The sequence below is a fragment of the Myotis daubentonii genome, chromosome X (genome assembly GCF_963259705.1).
Source record: "Myotis daubentonii chromosome X, mMyoDau2.1, whole genome shotgun sequence".
NCBI classification, from domain to species: domain Eukaryota; kingdom Metazoa; phylum Chordata; class Mammalia; order Chiroptera; family Vespertilionidae; genus Myotis; species Myotis daubentonii.
In genome coordinates, this window is record NC_081861.1 from 65,693,762 (window position 1) to 65,708,315 (window position 14,554).

The window sequence follows — 14,554 nt, forward strand, 5'->3', positions numbered from 1 at the left end:
ATTGCTATAGTATATTTGACCCAGAAATTGATGTAAAGCACATATAAATCTGTTAAAATGGAATTCATTATTTTTTAAATGACATAAATAAGGTGTGAATGCCAAACAAAGCAAGTCTGTTTCATTGTGTGGGAAAGATAAGCTAATCTATGATAAAATAACAGATTACATTACACAGTGAAACCAATTACTTTGCTGGTGACATAGAGTTTTGAACGCATCAGACACCAGTGTTAGCAATTACATTGCTGGTGACATATAGAGTTTTGAACGCATCAGACACCAGTGTTAGCAATATTTTAGTAAGTTTTTTTATGACCTTGAAGGAGATTGACATCTGTGGTGCACTATAACACAAAATAGCTTGGGTCAAGACAATGCCCCAGAAAATCTGTAGTTGCTAATATTCCAGTCTTCCACAAAACTGTTAATTTAGTGATGAGCTAGTTATTTTTGCACATGTTTTGAAATTATACCAGAGTCAGAAAGAAGGCGGGTGTGTGTGTGTGTCGGGGGGTGGGGGGGGGGGACTAGTAACTGCATTTGCTGTCCAGTCTTCTTTGCAGGGAAGCCTGACAACAGCTATCTCCGGGGCAGCAGGGAGGCTATTACCTATTGGGTTGGTGGCAGCCTTTGTCTGGTTTACCCTGGTGCAGGAGCATAGATAAGAAAGCACATGCCTACAGCTTTCAGAATACAAGAACTGTTCATAGCAGAGTTGAGGTATTTATAGGGGGCCTCAATTTTCAAATTCAAAACCAAAGATACTATGTTAGCCCTAAAGTTCAAGAGTGGTTTGTTGTTGTTTTTTTAAATTATCTCATGGAAATGATTGACTAGTTTTGTTTCCTCTAAAATCTAAAACAAAATAAAATTAGCAGATATAATGCAGAGCAGTAAAAAATAAGTTTCTAAATAGTGTTTTTTTCTTGATATAAAATTAGAGAATTCAGTTTCATTAACTAAGCCAATAGAAATTCTAATGAGTTATCTCTTTGAGGAATGGAATTATTCAATAAAGTGACCTTTATTGAAAATGTAAAATAGTGATTTTTAAATCTCTTTAACAGCTTTAAAATCAATAAGTGGCAAGCATTTGTTATTACTAACCTATAAACATACTTTTCTATGTACAATGGCACCCTCATTGTTTACTTTGCTCTGAGGCCAATTATAAATAAAAGTGTGTTTATGGCAGGTCACATGCAAAATGTGTGAAGTGATCACCTAAAATGAGCATCAAATGCATCAGATTTAAGGTAGAATGCCAACAGTAATTCAACCAAGATACAGCAGTATGAGTTCTGTAAATATACAAGTCTGGAGCCAAAACTAAAAGAAACTTCAAGTGAAGGTAAGTCAATCCAACTAGAAATTAGAATAAATATATTATGGCTATGTTGAAATGATGAATAAACTCTTCTTGAAAGCTGAATTCTCTACACAAACAACCTCTAAGATAAGACATTCAAATAAAGATAAAAGCAAAAAAAGAGACAGCAGGAGAGAGGGAGAGGGAGAGGGAGAGAGAGAGAGAGAGAGAGAGAGAGAGAGAGAGAGAGAGAGAGAGAACCTATGAAAAGAGAAACTGGAAACCCACAACAAATTTCTTTTTATAGAATTTTCTGTCTGATCTGCCATAGGCCTACCTTCCACTCAAGCAGCAGGATAAGCTGACCTGTTCTTCAATTTACCAATTTACCTTATCATCCAATATTAACTTGCACTCTATGTAAACAGGCACACACACACACAATATCTGAAATGTGAACATAGATCATAGATAGTATCTCAATAGTCAGGGATGTGACTTTGGGTCTCACACAGAGTCTACTTTTAGCTCCTGACTTTCTCTGAATTGAGTTATAGTAAAGTCAAGTCACAGATGACCAAACAATCAATTGAAATTTCACTGAACAGGACTGTAGGGGATATGTCATAAATGTTTCCCAACTAATACTAGACATTAATTAAAATCTGTTTCCTAAACTAATACATGGAAAGATAATTCTCTTTTATTTCCAGAAATGGCAAAATATTAGTTTGTTTCTCAAAATTGGGACATTTTCTTTTCTAACTCTTAGGTTTTTTTTAACTTAATGAAATAATCATAGTCTTATTATTTAAATAAACACTTGGAAAGGTAGGTATTAGTGACAAAAATATACTCAGAAAGCATTTAGATTAAAAAATTCTTTTGTGTCTTCCACAATACTCAAATATGTTTTCTAAATTGAAGCAAATAACATTTTTGAGAAATTATACTCATCTAATACTGCTTAATTCATGCTAGATTGCAAATAGTCTTCAAAAGAGAGATTATTCTAATCAATCTTTTTAAAATATTCAGGTTGTGGTTGAATTAAATGCAAGTACATAAACAAGCCAAATCAATCCAGAATTATCAGTCAATAGGTGCTGATATTAATATATAAAATTAACTATCATATACATGGGCAGATGTTTTCATAAAGTTATTTATCATCACTCAGCAATAGCTCACCTGGTTCCTCATAATTGCTAAATGACAATAACATTTCTATTAGTTATTGGTGAATATGCTGACATAAAACTTCAGTTAAAAAGCTTTCTAACAGAAGTACCATTCATACTGGGTTTCACATTGTTTTTTTATTTCTTTCCTATATTTTATTATATTGAGAATCTTTTATAATATGCCTCTTTGAAATACTGTTTATATGCCTATCTAGAGGGTAGAATGTAGGATAGGGAGGACACAATAGCTGATATTGATAGCTATGTTTTTCTATTTTAAAAAGCCTATATTTGCTTCAATTTACAGAAAACCTGGAGGAAATAATTCCAGGTGTTTCAAAAACTGTTAAATGATCTCAATAGTTGAAATATTGCCCCAATATGAGACTTTCAAAAATTAGTCCAGTTTCACAAAGCACCAAGCACTGGGCTAAGCACGGGAATACAGCAGTGAGGGAGACACACATGACTCCTGCTCTTGTGAAGGGTTATATTTTTAATGCAAGAGATACTCAAGGAGTAATTAGACTAATGACGATTGCTCTGGGTATTATGGCATAAATGTGTAAATTGCTAACTAGGCATTGTGAGAGGTAATCTGACCTATTTAGGAAGGGATGGTGGTCACCAAAGATATTTTTTTGAAGAGGTGACATTTAAACTGGTATCTAAAAGATGAATGGTAAGAAGAATTGGTTAAAGAATAGGGTGAAGTATTCCAGAAAAAGAGAATACATTAGAATGCACTGCGGTAAAATACAGCACAGTGGGACTTCAAGAAGAACTTCATGGCTTTAGCAGAATCAACATGAATGACAGCCTAAGATATACTGATAGGGAAATTTCAGAGGCCAGCCCCCATGAATATATATATTGATGTCCCCAAAAATGTATATATACTTTAACAGCTGATAGTTCAATTTTGAAAATGAAACATATTTTAATAAACATTGTCTTTATTATTATTCAAAGTGTGTGTACATATTTTTGGGATACCTTATACATATACATATATGAAAATAGAAAGACATTAAAGAGTTATACATTTTAAGAAGGAGGAGGACACAATCATATTTGTGTTTTAAAAGTTACTGTGGAGTTGGAACATCAAGAAGATGGCAGACTGCGAGGTTCCTGGCCTTTATATCCACCTGGAAACATTTTTTGTAAACAAGAGGCTGGCTAGAAATAACTTCATAGGAGCTATGGCAAACAGTGAACGGTCTAAACAAACACTCAGAAAAAAAAAAAGACACATTGCAGATAGGAGGAGACTTTATGGCATTTTTAGGCACTTTTATTTACCCTTGCCCCGGCATGGCATAATGTGGTCATGTTTCCAGTTCCCTCCATTGAATCAGGTAAAGCATAGTGGACTTTGTTTGCAACAGTCTTACTGGTTTAGAGGTTTCTTAATGAATGGGACTCTATTTTACATAATTCAGATTTCAAAGAGGGAGAAGTACCATAGCTTGTGTCTCATGCTAGGAGAAACCACCGAAGGAAGCAGCCATTGCTCATGAAAGCTGTGGGGAGATGATAGACCTACAGATAATCTAGAGCAGGAGATTATGAGTAGATGAACAGAATAAAGCATCTCAGACCCCTGGCCCATCGGTTCAACCCCTGATTAGGGTGCATACAGGAAGCAACTGATCCAATTGATGTTTCTCTCTCTCTTTCCCTTCCTCTCTCTTTAAAATCAATAAAACAGCCTGGTGAGGATTAAACAAAAAAACAAAAACAAAACAAAACAAATAAAAAACCCCCAACATTTAAGACCCCAAAAAGAAGCAGTGATAAGACTCATTGGGGCCGAAACCGGTTTGGCTCAGTGGATAGAGCGTCAGCCTGCGGACTGAAGGGTCCCGGGTTCGATTCCGGTCAAGGGCATGTACTTGGGTTGCGGGCACATCCCCAGTGGGAGATGTGCAGGAGGCAGCTGATCGATGTTTCTCTCTCATCGATGTTTCTGGCTCTCTCTTTCTCCCTTCCTCTCTGTGAAAAATCAATAAAATATATTAAAAAAAAAAAAGACTCATTGGGAAATTAAGATATTTTAGATTTGCCATATATATACCACCAAGGAAATAAAAAAATCATACTCACACAAGCCCACGCAAAGTATATGCCAAGAAAAAGTTTGACGAGAACTTACACCATCATATTGGACTGACCGCAAGTTTCAGAACACGCCCTGATAATTAACAAATACCTTCACATAGTGGTACAGGGAACCAGTATTCAATTGCTGAGAGAAATGGCTGTTTTTTTCAAATATTAATTTTCACAACCAACAACTAAAATCACAGTGCATATAAAGAAACAAGAAAACACGGCCCATTAAAAGAAAAGAATATGAAGTGGCAGAAACCCATGGAAGAGCACAAGCAACACAGGGTGATAGCCACATCATCATAGAATTACATGTCCTTAGCCCCCCACCCTGTTCTCAACAACAAAAGTTTGGCATCTATCCACAAACAAAAGTGCCTGTGTAAGAACTGTGGGATCCAGAAACACATACGAAGGAACACAGGAGGAATCTCGGCCACCTGGACCCCAGGCAGTAGGCTGCCAGACCTTGGTACCAGATGTGGTCCACACAGTGGTCTGTGAACTGATTCCAACCCTCTCAGCCACAGACCAGTAGCAGTTACAAAATACGGCTTGCAAAGACATCCATTGACAAAGAGCCTTTGTAAAAGTTTGCATTTTCAGAGGACAAATTTCAGAACTCCTTTAGAGCAAAGAAATACAAGTTTGGCCCTAACCAGTTTGGCTCAGTGGATAGAGCGTCGGCCTGTAGACTGAAAGGTCCCAGGTTCGATTCCAGTCAAGGGCATGTACCTTGGTTGCGGGCACATACTCAGTAGGGTGTGTGCAGAAGGCAGCTGATGGATGTTTCTCTCTCATCGATGTTTCTAACTCTCTATCCCTCTCCCCTCCTCTCTGTAAAATATCAATAAAATATATTTTTTTTAAAAAAGAAATACAAGTGTGTATGCACTGTAGAGACAGTAGAGAATGGAGGAGGTGTGCAAAAGCTTTTTAGTTTGATGTAGTCCCATTGTTTATTTTTTCTTTTGTTTCCCTTGCCTGAGGTGATATATCAGAAAAAAATATTAGGAGAAATGCCTGAGATTTTACAGCCTATGATTTCTTCTAGGATTTTTATGGATTTGTGATTTACATTTAAATCTTTTATCCATTTTGAGTTTATTCTTGTGTATGGTATAAGTTGCAGTTTTTTGCATGTATTTGCCCAATTTTTCCAACACCATTTATTGAATAGACTATCTTTACCCCATTGTACGTTCTAGCCTCCTTTGACAAATATTAATTGACCGTAAGTTGTGGGATTATTTCTGGGCTCTCTATTGTGTCCCATTAATTTATATGCTTGTTTTTATGCCCATACCATGCTGCTTTCATAACAATGGCCTTATAGTATAGTTTCATACCAGGTGACATGATACCTTCAACTTTGTTCATTTTCAAGATTGTTGCGTCTATTTGGGGTCTTTTATGTTTCCACATACATTTTAGGAATATTTGTTCTAATTTTGTGAGATATGCCATTGGTATTTTAATAGGAATTCCATGGACTCTATCAATTGCTTTGGGTAGTATGAATATTTTAATGATGTGGATTCTTCCAATCCATGAACATGATTTATGCTACCACTTATTTGTGTCTTCCTCAATTTCATCCTTAAGTATCCTATACTTTTTTGAGTACAGATCTTTTACTCCCTCAGTTAAATTCACTCCTAGGAACCTTACATTTTGTTGCAATTGTAAATGGGATTGTTTTCTTTATGATAGTTTTGCTTTCTGATCATTATTAGTGTATAAAAATGACAGCGATTTCTGAATATTAATTTTGCATCCTGCTGCTTTACTGAATTAATTTATCAGTTCTAGCAGTTTTGTGGTAGAGTCTTTAGGGTTTTCTATGTACAGTATTATGTGTTCTGCAAATAATGACAGTTTTACTTTTTCCTTTCCAATTTGGATGCCTTTTATTTCTTCTCTTTGTCTGGTTGCTGTGGCTAGGAGTTCCAGTACTATGTCGAATAAAAGTGGTGAAATGGACAACCCTGGGGTTCCTAATCTTAAGGAAAACACTTTTATGTTTTTCCTGTTGAGTATGATGTTGGCTATGAATTTGTCATATATGACTTTTATTATGTTGATATATGCTGCCTCTATTCCCACTTTGCTGAGAGTTTTTATTATAAATGGGTGCTGGATTTTATTAAATGCTTTTGCTGTACCTATTGATACGATCATGTGATTTTTATCCTTCTTTTCTCATTAAACTTTGTTTTAATGGGCCTTAAAATTCTGTGACAGATTTTTGGTCAAGTTGTTTTCATTAAAAGTACTGATGCTAAAAACTAATAATTTTAAAACTACCATTCACACACAGAAACAAATGGTTCACAAAACATTCTCCTTTCCTTCTGAAGGTTTTATAATGCATTGTGATAATTAGTCTATCCTTCCTTTTGCTTACGTGTTGTATCATGTTTATTGATTTGTGAATATTACACCAACCTTTCATCCCTGGAATGAATCCCACTTGATCATTATGTGTGATCTTTTATTGTATTGCTATATCTGGTTTGCCAATATTTTGTTGATGATATTAACACCTGTGTTCATCAGGGATATTGGCCTATAATTTTCTTTCTTTGTAGTGTCTTTATCTGGTTTTGAAATTAGGGTAATGCTGGCCTTGACTTCACTAAATATCAAAGAGATGCACATTAAAATCACAATGAGGTATCACCTCACACCTGTCAGAATGGCTGCCATCAACAAATCTACAAACAACAAGTATTGGGCAGGATGTGGAGAAAAGGGAACCCTCATGCACTATTGGTGGAAATGCAGGTTCATGCAGCCACTGTGGAAAACAGTATGGCTGCCGGAGACAGCCCATGCAGTAGCTTACCTGGGCTGAAATTGGATACTGGCAGGTCTCACTGGCTGAAATTACATACCAATGGCTCTACTGATCTGGAGTCATGGGAGCACCCGTGCTTCCATGGCTCCACTGGGCATTGGTCTCGTGGGAAATCTACAGCAACCTCATTTTCACAGTGGCCTTCTTTCTGGGTGATGTGCCAGCATTTCTGAGAGATTCCATTCGTTGATATCTAGCTGGAGGTAGTCATATTCCCATGCTGCTGCGTGGCAGGGATCAAGCCCCCACAATTTTGGATAGCACTGCCGCCATGCTGTGGGTGACACTTCCCTCATAACTTTCGGTGGGAGTTGTCTGGCCCACTGAATCCCTGGCAATGGTTTTCCCTTTTAAACCCTAGGACACATCCCTGATGATCTCTGAATGGCCTTGAAAGTCGTTCTTCCTTACATTGAAGAATAGCATACATTCACATACAACTAGCTCTTTGATTCACTCCTATAAAATCAAAGTCCAGAAACTTTCCTTCATTCCTTCCTGACTCCTTCCCTTTAAGTTTAAATAGGCTGTTTTCCTGTCAGAGAGGCTGGTAAGTCCCTAGTTGACACCAATACTAATCTATGATTTTAATGTTTTAAATTTATCTTTATTGTTGAAAGTATTACAGATGTCCCCTTTTCTCCCCTATTGACCCCTTCTAGCCCACCACCGCCCACCACCCCAGGCCCTCACCACACCATTGTCTATGTCCATGGGTTATACATACAAGCACACAAGTTCTTTGGTTGATTTCTTCCTAACCACCGACCCTTCCTAGGCCTTCCTTCTGAGATTCCACAGTCTGTTCCATGCTTCTATGTCTCTGGATCTATTTTGATCATCAGTTTATTTTGTCCTTTAGATTCCACATATGAGTGAGATCATATGGTACTCATCTTTCTCTGACTGGCTTATTTTGCTTAGCATAATGTTCTCAGGTCCCTCCATGCTGTCTCAAAGGATAAAAGATCCTTCTTTTTTACTGCTGCATAGTATTCCATGGTGTAAATGTACCACGACTATTTTATCCACTCATCTTCTGATGGACATTTGGGCTGTTTCCAGATCTTAGCTGTTGTAAATTATGCTGCTATGAACATAGGGGTGCATATATTCTTTCTGATTGGTGTTTTGGGTTTTGACAATGTGGTATCACCTCACACCTGTCAGAATGACTACCATCAACAAATCAACAAACAAAAAGTTCTGGGGAGGATGCAGAGAAAAGGGAACCCTAATATATTTCTGGTTGGAATGCAGACTGGTGCAGCCACTATGGAAAACAGTATGGAGTTTCCTCAAAAAATGAAATATGGAACTGCCATTTGACCCTATCATTCCACTTGTAGGAACATACTAATATATTTATCAAAGAGTCTTTGGTTACACTTTCAATCTTCTCTTCCAGACATGCCTTTTCATTTTTTGCAATATGGTTAGGCAAACAATTTTTCAAATTGTTAAGTTCTGTTTCCCTTTTGATTAACAATTCTGTCTTTAAGTCATATCTCTCCTTGCAGTTTACTATGAACATTCAAGAGAAAGTGAGCCACATTTTTCAGGTAATTGTCACAGTAGCACCCTCATATTTTAATACCAATTTCAGTCTTATCCCACTGAGGCTTCTATAACAAAATACGAAAAACTAAGTGGTTTATAAACAAGAGTTTATTGCTCATATTCTAGAGGCTGAAAGTCTGATATTTGGGTGCCAGAATGGTCAGGAAAGGGCTTTCGTCTGGATTTCAGGCTCCTGAATTCTTGCTGTGTTTTCACATGGTGGAAGGGGCCCAGAGGGTTTCTCCAGCCTAATTTATAAGAACATTGATCTCATTCATGAGGGCTGTGCTCTCATGACTGATTATTTCCTAAAGGCCGCACCTTCTAATACAATCTCATTAGGCATTAGGATTTCAACATATGAATTTCGGTACAACACAGACATTCAGACCATAGAGACTACCATACACCACTTCCAATTAGGATAACCAGACAGAAGATCCATAAAGAAACTAAAGACTTGAATTTTATAGACTGTTTGTATCTAACAGACATAACAGAACACTCCACTAAACAAGAGCAGAATACACATTTTTATTAAATGCACAGACATGAAACATTCTCCAGGATAAGCAATCTGCTAGGCCATGGAAAAGCCTTGATGAATTTTAAGACTAAAATCATACAAAATATTTTTTTCCTGATCATAATAAAATGAATCTAGAAATCAATAGCAGAAATAAAACTGGAAAATTGACAAACATGTGGAAATAATACAACACATACTTATACACCCAATAGGTCAAGGGAGAAATTATAAGGGAAATTAGAAAATATCTTGAGATAAATAAAAATGAAAATACAAAATATAAAAAATGATGTGAGTAGCCAAAAACAGTGGTTAGAAGGCAATTTATTGGTAGAGACAATATCTTTGCTTGCAGATGGCATGATGTTACTTATAGAAACCCTAAAGATTCCATAGATAAAACTGTTACAGCTAATAAAGGACTTTAGCAAAGTTGCTGAATACAAAATCAACATGCCAAGATGAGTTGTGTTTCCATATACTAAACAATGACTATTCTGAAAAGAAAATTAAGAAAACAATACCATTTATAATAATACTAGAGGTCCAGTGCACCCTCTTCAATCAGGACCCTTCAGGGGATGTCCAACTGTCGGACATCCTTCTCACAATCTGGAACTGCTGGCTCCCAACTGCTCGCCTGCCCGCCTGCCTGATCACCCCTTAGGCACTCCCTTGCCAGCCTGATCAACGCCTAACTGCTCCTCTGCTAGCCCAATCACCCCCAACTGCCCTCCCCTGCCAGACTTGTTGCCCCCAACTGCCCTCCCCTGTTGGCCCAGTCACACCCAACTGCCCTCCCAAACCGGCCTGGTCCCCCCAACTGCCCTTGCCTGCCAGCCTGGTCACCCCAAACTGCCCTCCCTTGCTGGCCATCTTGTGGTGGCCATCTTTTGACCACATGGGGGAGGCCATCTTGTGCGAGGGTGTTACAGTCAATTTGCACATTACCTCTTTATTATATAGGATAGAAAATTATGAAATGTATAGGAATAAATTTAAGTAATGAGGCACAATACTTGAAAAATAAAAAAAAAACTATTAAATGTTGCTTAAAATTACAGAAAACAAGTAAATGGAAAGACATTTCATATTTGCAGAATGAAAAACTTACTATTGGTAGCATGTGATTACCACTCACAGTGAGCTGAAGATTCACACAATATCTATCATAATCTCCACAATATTTCCAGCAGAAATAGAAAAATCCACCCTAAAGTTTACATATAATCTCAAAAGATCTCCAAAAAACAATCTTTTAAAAGAAGAGCAAAGTTTGAGATCTCACACTTCTTGCTTTCAAAACTTACTGCAAACCTATAGTAATTGAAACAGTTCTGGCATAAAGAGAGAAACATAGACCAATGAAATAGAATAATGTTTCCAGAAGTAAATGCTCATAAATATGTGAAATAATTTTCAACAAGGGTGCCAAGATTATTAAATGGAAAAATGACAGTCCTTTGAACATATTTTCTTGGAAAAATCAGTGATAGAACACTTATTTTACTCAAAAATTAACTCAAAATAAAAGAAAATACCTAATGATAAGAGCTAGAACTATAAAACTCTTAGAAGAAAAAATAGGGGGGAAACTTCATGACATTGGGTTTGGCAATGATATCTTAGATATAACACCAAAAGCATGATAACAAAAGAAAAAAATAGATAAATTGGACTTCATCAAAATTAAAAGTATTTGTGTAACAAAAGACAACATTAACAGAGTGCAAAGACTCTCCCATTAAATGAAAAAACTAATATGTATATCTAATAAACTCAATATTCAGAATATACAAAGAACTTCAATAACACAACAGAAAACCTAAACAACCCAATCTAAAAATGGGCAAAGAATTTGAATAAAAATTTCTGTGAAGAATATATGCAAATGGCCAATAAGCACATGAAAAGATGCTTAACATCACTAATCATTAAGGAAATGTAAATTAAAATCACAATAACACTTCATGACCATTAGGATAGGTATCAAAGGAAATTTTTTAAAAATAACAAGTATAGGTGATGCTGTGCAGAAGTTGACATCCTTTTGCATTGCTGACAACAATTTAAAATGGTTTACTCTCTGTTGAAACAGTATGTTGATTCCTTAAAAATTTAACATAGCAGTACCATTATGATCCAGCAACTTCACTTTTGGATATATACCCAACATATTTGAAAGCAGGACCCAAAAACGTATTTGTACACCAATTTCATAGCAGCATTATTCACAATAGTGAAAAGATGGAAGCAAATCAAATGTCCATCAATGGATGGAAGGAGGAAGAAAATTTAGCATGTATATACACAATGGAATATTTTTCAGCCTTAAAAATGAATGAAATTTTTACATGTGTTACAGCATGGATAAATCTTGAAGAAAATATACTAAGTGAAATAAGCCAGACACAAAAAGACAAATATATGATTCCACTTATATGAACTACCTAGAAAAATATATAATAATAAAAGCATAATATGTAAATCCACCAAACAGCCATTCAGACGTCCTTCTAGAGTCTACTGGATGACCTTCTGGATGAAGCCAGGGCTGCAGCCGGGGGACTGAGGCTGCTCCTGTGGCTGCGAGGGAGGGATTGAGGCAGCCACCACGGCTGTAAAGGCCTATTCATGCATTGGGCCTCTAGTCAATTCATAAAGGCATAAACTGTAATGGTGGTTGCCATGGATTTGGGATTGTAAGTACAGAGTTTCAGTTTGGGGAATAGGAAAAGTTCTGGTGATGGTGGTGATGTTTGCAAAACAAGGTGAATACACTTAATGCCACTGAACTGTACACTTAAAATGGTTAAAATGAAAACATTTTATGTTGTGTATATTTTAACACAATAAAAGAAATGAAAAAAACTTTATTGTGGCTGCAAATATGAAAAATTAATTTAAGGAGAATAAAAGTGGGTATTAGAAACCAGTTACATCTTGGCCATTCTTGCTCAGTGGTTAGAATGTCGGTCCATGCTCTGAAGGGTCATGGGTTTGATTCCCAGTCAAGGGCACATACCTGGGTTGCAGGTTCTATCCCCAGGCCTGGTCAGGCCATATGCAGGAGGAAGCCAATTGATGTGTCTTTCTCACTTCGATGTTTCTCTCTCTCTCATCCTCTCTCTCTCTCCCTTTCTCTCTCTCTCTCTCTCTCTCTCTCTCTCTCTCTCTCTCTCTCTCTCTCTCCCTCTCTAAGTCCCTCCCTTCCACTATCTCTAAAACTCAATGGAAAACATATCCTCTGGTGAGGATTAACAACAACAACAAAAGAAACCAGTTATAAGTTTTTTAACTGTAGTCTCTAGTCTCATGTACTTTTAATGTGTACTAGGGGCTACTACAATATCTTTTTAAAAAATAAAATTTGCCAAAATATTGGTATCTTGCACCAATATAAACAATAAGCCTGGTACAGAGGAAGTGAACCAAAGGGATTGACTTTATTGCAAAACACATAAAAGTTCACAAGGAATGTAAATCAATGATTATTTTAAGAGAAATAAAACTGGATTTGTAACTGAAGGCAAAGACCCCATAGAATGAATGTTGGTGTATCCCCCTAGAAAGGAGAAATATTTTAATTATGGAGGAGCATAAATCAAAGGAATTGTGCTTCCCTAAAGGACACCTACACTTGTGACATGTACTAGGCATGTTTGATTCAATGTGTAGTATATTCTGTCAACATTTTGTCAGGAAGACAGGGAGAAAAGGGGACTAATTATTAGTTTTTACCCATTCTGGTAAAGAATTCCTTTACCAGTATATTCTGTTCTGATATCTTTATTGCCTAAAGGATTGCTTCATATATCACAATAGGTAGAAATGTTCTTCAATACCTAGGAGCCTCTCACTCATATAATAAGAAAAATTGTATGTGTGAGTTGCTATAAATACTTATAGACAATACTAGAGGTCTGTTGCACGAAGAGATTCATGCAATAGGCCTTCCTTTCCCCTGGCTGCTGGCACCGGTTTTCCTCCGGCACCTGGCACCCAGGCCTTCGCTCTGGCAGGAGCAGACCCCTGGGCAGTCAGGCTTTGCTCCACCGTTTGGAGCCTACATATGCAAATTAACGGCCATCTTTGTTAGGTTAATTTACATACTCTCCTGATTGGCTGGTTAGCATAGTGAAGGTAAGGTCAATTTACATGTTTGTCTATTATTAGGTAAGACAAGAGGCCAGGTGCACAAAAATTTGTGCACTCGGGGAGGAGGGGGGTCCCTCAGCCCAGCCTGTGCCCCCTCGCAGTCTGGGACCCCTCGGGAGATAACGACCTGCTGGCTTAGGCCTGCTCCCAGGTGGCAGAGGGCAGGTCCAATCCCTAGATGTAGCCCCTGGTCGGGCTCAGAGCAGGGACGATTGGGGAGTTGGGGCACCTTCCCCTGTCATGCACAGAGCAGGGCAGATAGGGAAGTTGCGATGCCACCCTCAGTCACGCTCAGGATAGGGCCGATTGGGGGGTTGGGGCACCGTACCCTGTCACACTCAAGGCAGGGTCGATGGGGAGGTTGTGGCGCCACCCCCTGTCATGCACAGAGCAGGGCCAATCAGGGGGTTGGGGAGCTCCCCCCTGTCACTCACGGAGTAGGGCCAATAGGGGAGTTGGGGCACCGCCCCCTGTCACACTCAGGGCAGGGCGGATCAGGGAGTTGGGGTGCCACCCTCTATCACCCACAGAGCAGGGCCGATTAAGGGGTAGGGGCGCTGCCACTGTCACACTCAGGGCAGGGCCGATGGGGAGGTTATGTCTCTACCCCATCACACACAGAGCACGGCCCGTGGGGGTGGGGGGGGTTGGGGCGCCACCCTCTATCACCCACAGAGCAGGGCCGATCAGGGGGTTGGGGCGCCACCACTCTCACACTCAGGGCAGGGCCGATGGGGAGGTTATGGCTCTACCCCGTCAGACACAGAGCAGGGCCCGTGGGGGGTGGTTGGGGCACCGCACCCTGTCTCACACAGAGCAGGGCCTATCAGGGGGTT